Source organism: Tauraco erythrolophus, chromosome 3, assembly GCF_009769465.1.
Source record: "Tauraco erythrolophus isolate bTauEry1 chromosome 3, bTauEry1.pri, whole genome shotgun sequence".
Taxonomy (NCBI): Eukaryota; Metazoa; Chordata; class Aves; order Musophagiformes; family Musophagidae; genus Tauraco; species Tauraco erythrolophus.
In genome coordinates, this window is record NC_141467.1 from 78849731 (window position 1) to 78863034 (window position 13304).

Below are 13304 nucleotides of genomic sequence, written 5' to 3' on the forward strand. Positions count from 1 at the left end.
TCTTATCCCTACTTCGTGCAAAATAATAAGAAAACCAGTAATTTAGGAACAGGGCTGGAAATTGCTAGCATTTTGTAATAGTGACTTTTACCAAAAAGGATTTTTAAAGCAACCTGCCCCAGTAAGAAGCAAACTGGGCACTAATATTCCATATAATACTACCAAGTTCCTATGGGAAAACTGAAAAATAACAGCCTCTGCAATGCTCAGATTTCTTCCCTCAATTTGTCTTCTGAATTATAATAATTTCTGTTTATTAAAATATCCAATAATGATTTGTTTCTGTGCTACATTCTAATATTCTCCTTTTACCTATAACTACAGTAAAGTTTCAGATAAAAGTGTTAAGGTATTTTTCTTTTTTTTTAAATTACACATTTTTATGTAAGAATAATTACATCCTCTCAAAATTATCCTCTACAGAATTCCTTGAATAGAAAATCTAAACCTGTTCACCAACAGTGCTGATCAGGTACTTGCATCCAACCTTCTTTTTATCTTGTCATTTTTGTTTGTATTCAGCATCACACCTATTTAACTTCAAAGATTTATCCCAGTGCAATAGCAAAATATCCAAATTCAGTAAATACAGCGTCAGGAACTATTCAGGAATTGAAATGAGACTGGTATGGTATGCACAGGGACTAAGTTCAGTGTTTGATACAGGGGTACAGAGAGGAACGGTTTCAACAGTAAAACCCTTGCTGCTCACTGACCATAGGCAGTATCTTAAATACAGCCGGGTTTGCCGAGACCCTGGAAGATAAACTGTAATTGGAAATTCTGAGCTCTGCTGTTACTCAGTTTAGACTAAAAACAATAAGTAACAGGAACTATGTGTACACCATAGTAAGAGAAAGATGAGGAAATCATGCCCACTCGTTTCTCTCCCAGATAACAAACTGCCCAGCCTGGTTTCTTTAACCGTGAAGAAACTCTAGCAAGTGACATGCCTTTCCTCCCAGAATGAAGGGCTTCAGAACTTTAGAGACGTGGCTAACATGGCTTTGAAAAGCCTCCACAAATGAAAGAGCTTTCTCTCTCTGGTTGAGAAAGAAAGGGCTTGATTTTCAAGATATAAACAATAGCCTAGTTGAGATGAGGAAGAGTTTCAGCAGCCTCAGGAAGGTGATGATTTACAGAAAGCGGGACAGGATCCAGGAGAGGGGACGGGGGAGCGTTCCAATGGCAAACTAGTTTAACCAGTTTCAGATGAGCAGGATTTTGAGAAAATGCATCAATTAAATGCATTAGACTACTCCCCAATGCACCAAGAAAGCAGCTGCATTATGAAAGACTACAAAAGGTAACTCAAATGTGCATTTCCAGTAGACTACACGCTGTAGCTTGCAGCTCCATAAATATGTGTGACTGCAAGGAGAGCGGCACGCTCCAGCGAGCAGGGCACCAGGCACCTTGGCCTGAGGTGTGGTTTAATGGATGGCTTAACCCCATCCAACTGCGGGCTGCTGCCAAAGCCCACGAGCTCACCTTTCCTTCCTTCTCCCTCTCTGCTTCTCATCCACCAGCTGCAGGCAAGCCAGCTCAGCGAATCCCAGCAGCAACTACAGTCAATACAGGGAAGGGATATGTGCGGTTCAGAAAAAGGAGACCAGGAGGCTGCTCCTTTTTTTGTGGCACCTATGTTAGATTGGGGTGATTTTGAAACCACGGCACCTGTCAAGTTACCCAACGCCTCTGTACCTGAACTTCCACATTGAAAGCATGTATGGAACAAGGGGGAGTTTTCCCTCAACCGCTCTGAATCTGCTAAATAAAAACCACTGCTGAAATGCAAAAATTACAATTTAAAGAAGACAACTTTGATTCAAGTTGCGCTCTATGGTGCTAGGAATTAAAAAAAGAGGTAGGCAGAGCCAAAAATCTGGTCTGAGGTAAAAGGAGATTTGGGCTCTGAATGAATCACAGCCAAAACTCGATGGCAGTGCTCTGCTGCAGCCTCTGCAGCCACTCTGCACGCGTGCCATCGATCAGCTCCGCAGAGCCAGCGTCATCTCCATCTTCTGAGCAGAGGAAGTAAACGGAAAGTGCCTTAATCAAATTAATTCATAAAATTTAGAGAACAGATGTTTACACAGTAGTTACGTGCCTTGTTCCATATGAAAGATCTGTATGCTAAATATTCCTAAGATATCCCAGGAATATCTAAAGAAATATGAGACAGATAGCATCATCCTTCGTTTGCAAAGCAATTTCAGTCTAATGATAAACTTAACACTAAGCTAACATGTAAATCTATATTAGTGTTCCTCAAAGATGGAAAAATATGTAAGAACTCTTCTCACGGCACTTCTATGAGACTTTTACAAGGAGTGCAACCAGCAAGAGTTGAGCTGACTTGCCCTAAAACCATAGGAATGAATGACAGCTGGGATTACGTCTCAGTCACTTGATTACAACCCAGTGCTTTCTGCCCCTCTTTCAAACACAAAATATGTATGTAATTCATGTCACACATACCAGCATCATTAGCACACTCACCTAAAGACTGATATTTCAAGCATGAATATTTTCTTTGAAAAACGCATTGTTGTTTAACATCCAAAATTATTTTTAAACACAAATGCAAATGATCAAAGTTTTTTAATATTTTTAAATATCTATGTCAAAGTCACTTTATATGCATATCTTTCATCTGAATCTCCAATCAAACTAGCCTCTAGATTGCTGAACATGCATTACTATGGGGATCTCCATTAGCAGATCTTACTTCACATAGCTGATAACTTTGCCAGGCCTTCATCTGTCCATACGTCTTCCATGCTAGCTGTCTCAGTTTAAGCACACATATTCACATACACATACAATGTCCACACAAACTTTCAGTGAAAGAAAAATCACTCTATGAGAACAAAATTCACAGATTAATACAGTTTTAGTCACAATAAACTATTATTTCTTGTAGAAGCTCTAATAACTCAATACTCTGGAGAAGAATCTAAAATCCTGGGGAGAAGATAGCGCTGCTTTTGTCTTTTGGCTGGGGTAAAACTTTTTCCATTCCTGAAAGCTAAAAGCTCTTGGAAATAAATGCAGTTTGCACATTCTCTGCAGCTTAATTTCCTGAGGATTACACACTGGACAGGCTCTGACCAAGGCCGAGAATAGCTTTCTCTGTAGTCACAGCTCTCACTGCTCAGACCAAAGCTAGGTCTCTTCCAAGCATGGCGGCAGGGAGTTTTTCGTTGTCCCTCTCCTTCAGAGACATCATGTCCCCTCCTGACGCAAAACAGGGAAAGATGGAAGAGGGGAACAAGGACCACCTACAAGGAAGAAAAATTAGGGAGAAGCAGCCTGAAAAGAAAGACTACTGCTGGAAAAGAAGGCTGATGTTAAACCAGTGGAAAACTGACAACTGGGTAAAAGACTGTAAGTCTGAGCTGGAAGCAGAGCACACAGGGAAAGACTAGAAACCAGGCAGGGAGTAAAAGGAATAGTAAAACAACAGGTTATGTTAGGGGGAGGGATGGGGAGAACCACTGGGGCAGACTGAGACCAGAGTCCAGCATAAGAGTCAAGGGACAGATCGAGAGTTGGGATTTTCTGAACAGGAACTGGTGCAAGAAAAGTTTACTGCCCCTCACTTCTGACCCTCAAAATCCAAGGTTTTCTAAAAAACATATGCCTGGAAGCCACTGAGGGAAATCAAGGGAAGACTTGGGAGGAAGAAATGAGAACAAGAGTTGATTAGGCAGCGACAGGGAAAATAAAGTGAAAAATGACAATGGAAGAAACCAGCTAAGGAAAACAAGGCATTGCAACACAAAAAACAGCAAGCAGGTGAACCCAGAAGGGCACTGCCTGCGCAAAGACATGAGGGGCACTCAGAGCAACTCAGCCTCCTGGTAAAACAGGGTCCGCTCCTCCTACTCCATCCCTCTAGTCTAACTTATTCCCTAATTCAATTTTCAAGACTACAAGGGAGTCTCAAAGGTAGTCAACTTAAAACTACTATAATTGTTACACCTTTCCGTATCATTTTACAGAACAAGATTCAGCAGCTGCTTTCCAGCTGGGAAGGGCTACAAGGGGAGATTGAGGTGCAACATAAGAGATGGAGGCAATTAAGCTTTTGAACTGGATCCATTTGACTGATTGCACCCTGCAAGACAAACCCAAATCAATTTTGAGTTTAGAACTGGTGGAGGACCCAGAATCCAACAAATAATTTCTAGTGGACAAGTCGGCGAAGGCAAAGCAGGAGCTAAAGCTTGGATCATCATATCATTTTCCCCAAAGTTCCTTTGGTACATTCTGCTCTTCAACCTGAAAAATTTTCCGTCTTTCAGTTTCTTTTTCTGTCAGCAAGCACATGCAAAACTCACTGGGCAAAACACTGCACACCACTGTATTAATGGTCTACACTGAATTCAGTGACCTCCTAATGCAGTAATTCACTTTATTACCCCAAGGGTAAAGATAAGAGTTTCAACCTTGGTCTGTCTCACATAGATGAAAACATCAAATTATATGGAATAATCTGTTTAGAAATGTTAATTTGCTCTAAAAGCCCAAAGATTAACATGTACAATCTCGTGACACAAAATTACATCACCCATCCACCTCCACCCACAAAACCCAGCTTCCATTAAGTGCATAGTTTTAAGGTTGTGAAGTTGAGTAAAGTCTGGAGATGTCAAAAGCAAGACCGTTCCAGTGACCCAATCTGCCCCATCGTGTGTATTTACAGAAAACATGCTGCAGTACATCGCTGCAGGACCTCTTGCTCATTTGGTGCAGAGAACCGAACTGCTCAGCAGCAGCAGGAAAAAAGAGGCGGCTGCTGCCTAGGCAATCCCTCGGCTGCTTTACTCAAAAGGTGTGCGATGAAGGAGGCCGAGACCGCAAGGACAGAAAGTCCACTTTGTGGTCAGATAAGCTGAATAGTGCCTTAGAGAACTGGATTTTACTTGCATGTCTCCCAGAGCTCCTCTGTGGTGTTAAGGAAAGTCACTTAACCCCAGCTTTTCAGCAGTAACCATTTGTCTGAGCGCCTAACTTCATTTGTAGTGATAGTGAACACTCACGGGTGCAACTGGAAGTTGTGGTTTGGAAAGATTAACTGTAGGGTATACTAAAGCACTGAGATAACGCAGTCCTAGCTGGTTCAGCCTGCACCTTCAGTAATAACGGGACTTTTTGATTTTATTCTCTCTGTGCCACAATTCATGTTTTATCTCCTAGAAAGTGGAAAATATACCAACCTCTTATCTCACAAGGATATTGTGAAACGTAATTACATCTGTGAAGCACTCAGATCCTATCATAATGGGCACCAGAGAAAAAAAAAAACACATTAGCTAATTAATTCAAAATAGTTTGAAAAGTATGCTGAAAACAAGGTGTAAGTCTATAACTGAACAAAGAGGTGGGTGGAAAGAAAATACTGAATAGTGGCTCACTAAAGTGGACACAGTCCATTCTGTGAACTGAAACTGGCAAGGAAGCCCACAGAGATATAATCCATAATCATGTAATTAATGACTATATCCAACAGCACGTGAAGGCTGGATTCAGATTGTGCCTATTTGCAAATTTTTGGGTACTTGAGTATGTAACCTTAATTTTCTTTTCTAATACGAACCTTCTATATACAGTAATAGAGATGGTAGATGCACTTTATTTGAACAAGCAGGAACAATCCTCTCATCATTGTTTAATGAAACATTTACCTCTTAAGGGTATCAACTCCAAAGAAGAGAGGATGGGGACCATACACTTTCAAAATTATAGCTCCATGGTAGAAAACTATTCTTCCTAAACCTCCCAACTGTCTTAAAATCCAACTGACTCCAGCTTCCACCATAAAAATTTAATGAACTAAGCTGAAAGCTTCTGTCAAGTCCACAGAAATAGATATGCAAGTCCTATTATCAAAGGAAAAAGCAGCAGCATTGAGAATTCTGAAAGGCTGCATTCGGTGCAGTGAGCCAGATCAGCTCGGTGAAATGTTGGAACCAGTCAAATGCCATCCAAGTTGACTGTTTACTACGCTTCTTAATGATGCCATCCACACCAAAAGTTGTTTTGATTAATTTGTCAAGTAAAGGCTCTTTTACTTAAAAAAAAATGAATGCCAAAGTGATGTTAGAAAGCAACACATACTTCAGTTCTGTAAATATTGAATGCTACTGCGATAAATGATCGTCTAAATGGGATGTAAGTGGGAAAATTACAAATATTTAAGTTACAAAAAAAATCCAAATTACTCAGAAGTCATTCTTAGGCTATTACACAATCACAGGCTAATTGTAGCCATCTCAAAAAGCAGTCAATCTCTGAAGCAGCTTGCAGAGATGCAAGTATGCATCTTTTTGTGTTTAAATGTTAATGGAGGGTACACAGCTAAATCCATATGTTTTTGAAACATGTAGTTTGAAAACATATAGTTTGGCATTCTCTTAAGCATTTTCTGTTACACCTACTGTTTTTTATTAAAAATAAAACTATTTCTGTTCTGTACAAAACCTCTGTTCCTAAAATGCAAAGACTTCTAGATCTGTAACAAAAAGCAAGTAGGCAGAAAGGGATTTATTAAGATTACGTACCCTTGGTATTAACATCTGGTTTAGCACATATTGGAAGGAAAAACACTTTTAATGTACTCTTTGTGTTTGTTAATGGCCGTCTTTGATTTCTCTGGATTATAATAAAGAGTCCTTAAAATAAAAATAATCAATAAAACTTATGCCTACTGTCACACGCAGGAAACACAATATATTCCTATTCTAAATTATTTAAACAGTCCTGTTTAAAATTTATGACATTACCCTGGAAAGAGGCACACAAAGGATGAGTCATATTTTTGAGAATTTTCATGTGTTAGGCAGCAATGATTACTTTCAGAGAGGCTGACGAAATATTTGGAAAGGGAAAGAGTAATCTTTCCAAATCAAGTTACATAACTTTGATTCACATAAATGTAATCCATTCAGTAGTCCAAGCAGAAAAGTAATATTTATGGCCCAAGCACAAAAACCTAGAGCTCTAGTTGTAATTCTTACTAGGAAAGCAAAACTGGAACAGGGAAGATGAGGGAGGAGAAGAAATTCATCCTTGTGGAGGTAAGCAGTGCGTACTGTGCTGCCTTTGCTGGCTCTGGATGTAAGAAAATTGAACATCAGTTAAATTGCATAGAAATTCCAATGCAAATTAATACGATTCAGGATGCCTTTAACAGAGCCTATTCGGTGTTAACCCTGCCTGGTTTTGGTCCTGAGCAGACTACTTTATACAAGGAAATGCTAGAAGACACGGAGATGTGGCAGCTTTCCACTAGCAGACTGGGTCCGCTTGCTACTCCCAAGGGACTGCTTTGATCCTTGATGTCTCCTGAAAACCTCTGCAGCATGCACAGCTCTTCTTATCAACTCACCGTATGTATATCTCGTTGGGCACGTGTATGTGTGTGTGTACGTACGTATGTACACGTGCATACTCATCAGAGAAAGACGAGATTTAAAAAAAAGATAAAACTTATCTCTACTCTATTTCATCTGAAAACAGTCTTTACAGGTGCCCACTATATATTCAGAGCTTAAGTATCGGAAACTCTCAAAATATATTTAACTTCTGGACTATTGGAAAATATCTTTAGTATCGTCTTGGAAGTTCGCTTAGGAATTGTGTATTTTTCAAAACTCAACTGCAGCGAATCGGCACATACAGTTATATAACAAAAACTCTTCTGAAAGGAACAGATTGTACCTAGCAGAAATAATTATAATAAACAACACTGGTGAAATTCCCTAAGCAAGCTTAGTTCAGTCCTTTTCTGCACACGCACTATGCAGTGCTCTGAATCACAACTACAACCCATATTTTCCAGGCTGTTGCTGGTCTTCTTGTAGAAGAGCTGGGCCATTACCTATCCAGCTATACAGTCCAACAGCTTTGAAATCCTTACCACCCCAAAAGAAGAGCAGTTGTGCTCGAGATCCTTGCTGTTATCTGTCACCCTCTCTAGATCTAAACAAAGTGGCTTCCTCACTAAGGCTGCCTGGCTTGAAGCGGCAAAACAAAGGATACATTTTCTTGCTTTCATTCAAGGCATTTACAGCTGAGAATTCCCTGTTCTGCTCTCAACAGTGCAAGAGGCCTGGGTTGGACAGGCTCTCCTAACAATTCAGTTATTAGGGACTACATCCAAAGTATAGCATACTCGTACTGAAAACGACCAAATTCTGTGTTTGCCAACAACTTAGGAATTAGACAAACTTGAGCGAGGTTTTATAGGAACGGCCAAAGACCAGCTGGATGCCAAATTTCAAGTACTTTTCCAAAAGCACAAGGAAACTAGAACATCACAAAGGAAAGATGATCAAAATTCCATATATCCAAACCAGAGTTTTCTCCCTGCAATCTGTTCCACAGAAAAAAGCTGAGACATAAATAAACACTAATGCATATATAGAACACACACGTTATAGCCTGACAGGAAGTAACCCAGCATAAAGTAGTTAGGCCAAACTGATAAGTTCATAGAATCATAGAATTCATAGAAAGTTGACGCTACTAATGTCACCTGGAAGTCCATCATGATGCACAACCTACTGCCAAAGCTTCCTTACAATGCAAAAAATGCATACATCACCTGGGTGAAACTTGAAGAGTTTACAGGTCAGAAAAAAAATTTTTTTTGGCTTACAATGCACTCCTAAGTGAATGCCATATTACAATAAGAGAATATATCAATAGCAACAGCAATGTCACACATAGCCAATTTTAATTCTGTATTTCTGGTACATGTCACACATAAATGCTTAGACTCCACAAAATGGTATTCTTAACTGTATCAACAAGCAGGCTAAATAAAATTTACCTGCAAACTGCTGCTGAGTTATGATAAATTACTTTCTTTCACATGACATCTTCAGTGATTAATAACAGATACAACTCGAGACTACTGCAACAGTTTCTACCTGATACAATAGAGGAAACAAATAATATTGCAGTAACTATCCATGGGCAGTCCAAAATCACTCCTCCCCATCCCCAAACTAGATAAACAGTTTGTCCTATGTTTCATTGTTAAATTAAGGCTAAAAGAAAAAAAAAAATCAATAATTTATAAACTGATTTACTTATTTCGAGCATGCAGAAAGGCCTGAAGTTAGAAAACTGCTGTATGTTGAGAAAGCATTAGCAATACAGACAAGGATCATACAAAGACGTTCAAAGTAAGCAAATGGCGACGCACAGAATACTGTAAACAAAATGACTCAGCCTTACCCAAACTGGGTCCTGACATCAGCTGAGCACGGAGGGGCACCATAATCCAGTGGAATTATCTTTAGGTAACATTTATGTTAAATTATGCTAATTATTGTGATTATGCTAACTATAGATGACAATCAAGAGCCGATAGGAAACAGCCAGGAAACAATGACTTCTTTTTAAAAAAATTCTATTTGCATACATAAAATACAAAAAAAATAAGTAGGATTTTTCAAGTCTGCGTTCTGCTAAACAGCAAATAGAAATCATAAATCATGTGGAGTAACTGCTGAGTAAGTATTCAATGAAAATCACATTATATTCTTCTTGTGTGAATAATACAGAGTCAAACAAGGTGTTATGTTCCCTCAGAAATATTTGGATACATCAACAAATCATTCTGTGTAATCTCTAGGATAAAACAGTGTGAAAACCCCATAGCACAGACGAAAGTCAGGGGCAGCGGGGAATGCAAATGCCTGCAGACAGCTGAGCTTTCCTTGGGTTCCCTGACCCTCATCCGCCTCCTCCCCTTACACACGAACCACAAGTGAGGTTTTCAACTACTTCTGCACTGAATTCACAGAAACTAATTTTCTTAGCTGGTATTCAGTAAAACTTTAGGAAATTGTCTCTCTATTATGGAGGAAACTATGCCCAGACAAACTGGATGCCATTTAAAGGCAACCATCACTACACAGGCAACTTGGCTGACATCAAGGCAAACGATTTCATTTTTAGCAGAGATAAAACACAGAAACATAGGTCACAGAATAACTGGAATTTAGTCATGTGTTACACACCCAGCTAACAGACTATTATTTTAGCTACCCTAAACAGTACACTTTTTTTCTTTTTTTTTTTTTTTTTTTAAATCTAAGTCTTGGACAATGTGGTTTCTCAAATTAAGACCTGGATATTTAAAAACAGAATAATAACATGACTCGTTAGGAATACACACTGAGAAGCTACATTTCATGTATTTTAAAACCTTGAAAAATGCTAAAAGGCATTCTTTTTAAAGGTTTCTCTTTATTTTCATCTGCAAAATAGAAAAGTAATCAACATCCTGGAAAAATAACACTTTATCATCTTCATGAGTAACCTTTTATGATTTTACCAAAGTTAAAATTCATGTGGAACCATCCTAAAGCCCTTCAAAATAAGATATACAAAATTTTAAAACACAGCTTAGCCAGCCAGCCTGGGTATCACAGTTCCTGATTTGTTCCTCCACTTACAAACAACTCTCTCTCAATTATAAGCAATTTAATGGCTTTGCCCATTGGAAATTCAGCGGACACAAAGTCTGCCCAAAAAAGATAGTACACAAGCTCTAGTCTATGCATTTTCATTGTATGGAGGAAAAAATCCCAAGCCCGAAAATATGTAGAAATATAAATGAAAGGAACTGAAGCTACTGAGGTGGAAGATGTTAGAAAACAGGAGTATGACAAGCAAGATTAGCTCTAAGTAATCTCTCCTGGTCTTGGAGTACTTCTCTCTCCTACCATTTTTACCTGATAAGAATTCTGATCTAAGGTAAGCACATCAACTGAGATGATTCCACAGGAGTCTAAAGCTTACAGGAGGAAGCAAGGAGGGACAAAAAAAACCAAGATAATTAGGGAGCAGCCGACAAAATTAAAGACTGATCATTAGACAATTACTCAGATAGATGAAGTTATACAAGCAGATATCACAATTATCACAAAAGTTATCACAGTTACAGTCTTAATTCTAAACATAAGTCCATTAGATGTTAGAAATTAAATTACTCCTGGAGCCTGTTTTTTTCAGTTATCTTAGTAGAAGGACATGAACATATGGTAGAAATTTGTCCTTGCCTAAAATTACTCTGCTTGTGCTATGTACATTATAAACACGCAGACAGGGAATGGCACTGCCAGATGTAGTGAAGGGAATAAGAGGATAAGAATGGGAGTGAAGGAGGGAAGGGCTTCCTACCATCTTTTTCACACATGCTGACAAAATATCATTTGCTGGAACAGTAAAAATTCATAGCACTTCAAGGTCCAGAAGGACTAGCCACAGCTGTGGTGCATGTACCCACATTAGGAATACATGGAAAAAAAAAAACAAAACAGGAACAGGCACTGAGAAGTGAGAAGTCTGACTCAGACAACCTGATACTGTATAGCAGATGTGGAGCGAGAAAGAAATGCAGATCCACCAGCACACAGAGGTATAATATGTAGTCAGCACCACACTGCACTGACAGAGCATTGTAATGTCACTGAAGGAGGACACATTTCTGTAGTGAAAGAAAATATATGTCCTGTCACTTGTAAAGAAACAAGCAAGCTCCACAGAGACTCAAGAGGTGTCTCCCCCCACCTCAAGCTCCCCAAAAAACATAAGAAACGCAGCCAAGAACAAACGAAACAAAAAGCATGAGAGATCTCTGAACTAGAGGTGCTGCCTGCAGGTAAGAATGAAAGGCTTTCCACTAAGAAACGAGACAAAGCCAGAACAACCAAACGTGGGAGAACACTCATTATAGGGAGACAGTTCTGACCAGGCCAGTGCATTTTATTTCTTTACTCATTTGCATCCTTCCCCTTCCAATATCAAGAATACAAGGGAGACTTTGCTCTAACCAGAGTCCTACTTTTGTATCTACTTTGTCTGTCAGTTCAGAAAGGACTGCAAGCTTTGAAAGACTGGAAATTCCTCTGTTTCTAGCCCTCAAAATAAAAATACCATGCCAATAGAAACCCTGGAGGTCACCTCTTCCACTAGCTCAAGGAGAACGGAGAACTCAACAGAAAATATCCTAAAGTCTCTAGAGCATTTTGGTGGCCAACATAAGAGCAGCTATAATTCAAAACCACTGCAAGACGATGAGCTGTGTGAAAAGTATTTTCTAAACTATTAAAAATTTGATCATTTGCATAATATGTAAGGACAGAAACAACAAATAGAAATTAATTCCTTACCACTGGAAACCAGAATTCCAATTTTCAACTGAAAGGATAAGATTGGGCATTTCCAAATTATAAGACAAGTGCAGAGAATTTAGTGCCGTTTCCCATTTCTGAGAAGTAGAACAAATAAAATCCTTATTTACTCAAGCTAATATTTTGATTCTTGTAAACTCAGGCAAGTGAGTACCTCATTGAAGTGTTTCCAGCTACACAAAAACAGATCGATGTCCTTGAACTGAAAAATACAGCCAAGGACTGTACAGAAACAGAGGCCACTTATTCAGGCATCATTACTTTCAGCACAAGTGAAAATTCCCGACAGAACAAACACAGTGCTTTCTTCTCTAGAAAACAACTGGAAAAGTATCGAGGAACTCCATATTGACGACATCTGTTTTCGCTGCCTGTATTTTTCCTCAGTCTGTAAACAAAAGACTTGCTTCCTCTACTCTTCCCACCTGTCACCTGTTAAAGTTATCTTGGGCACCGACAGTCAAGATTACTTCTCTCGTACCACCATCATACACCACCACTACAATTCTTTAAGCTCCACTAGCCCCTCAATTAAACTTACACGCTTCCAGTCCTCAGTTTTTAATAAGCATTTATCCCTGTGGCTACAAAGGTAACCTGATTCACTTGGAAGACCAACAAGGAGGTGCGAGGCTTACCTCATTCAGAGTCTGCTGATGCAGACCAGTGCCCCATGCTCGCATACTGAGGTTCTGTGAGAATGCAGAGAGAAGCAACTTTGGGAAAAACAACGGTGACAGGAGCGACAGTTACAAGCAGCCACAGGAAGAAACATTCTCCTTCCTACTGCTTTTGCTCTTTCTGTTGTTGGGGCTCTCTGAGATAGGAGGCACAGGAAGAATTTTATCTCCTTTGTTCTCTCTTTTTCCTTGATGCTGTGCTTCATTTCCTTTTCTTGTGCTAAAGGTTAGAGGAAGGAGAAAGTATTGTTACAGGGAATAAGGAGCCAGAGGTCTAAGACAGTTGTGGATCCATTCATAACAGGCAGAAGACTAAAAATTATGAAGAAATGAATCATCTGGGACTTAAGCTTTCCAGGTACTTTTCTTCCAGTTACGAATGTTGCTTGTAACTGCAGAGGAAACG

General features: G+C 39.3%; 1 protein-coding gene across 1 annotated transcript in view; it reads right to left on the bottom strand.

Moving 5' to 3' along the window:
• Positions 1–13304, bottom strand: part of RAD54B (RAD54 homolog B) — a 64449-nt gene that overhangs the window by 24609 nt on the left and 26536 nt on the right. The gene's annotated exons all lie outside the window — the stretch shown is intronic.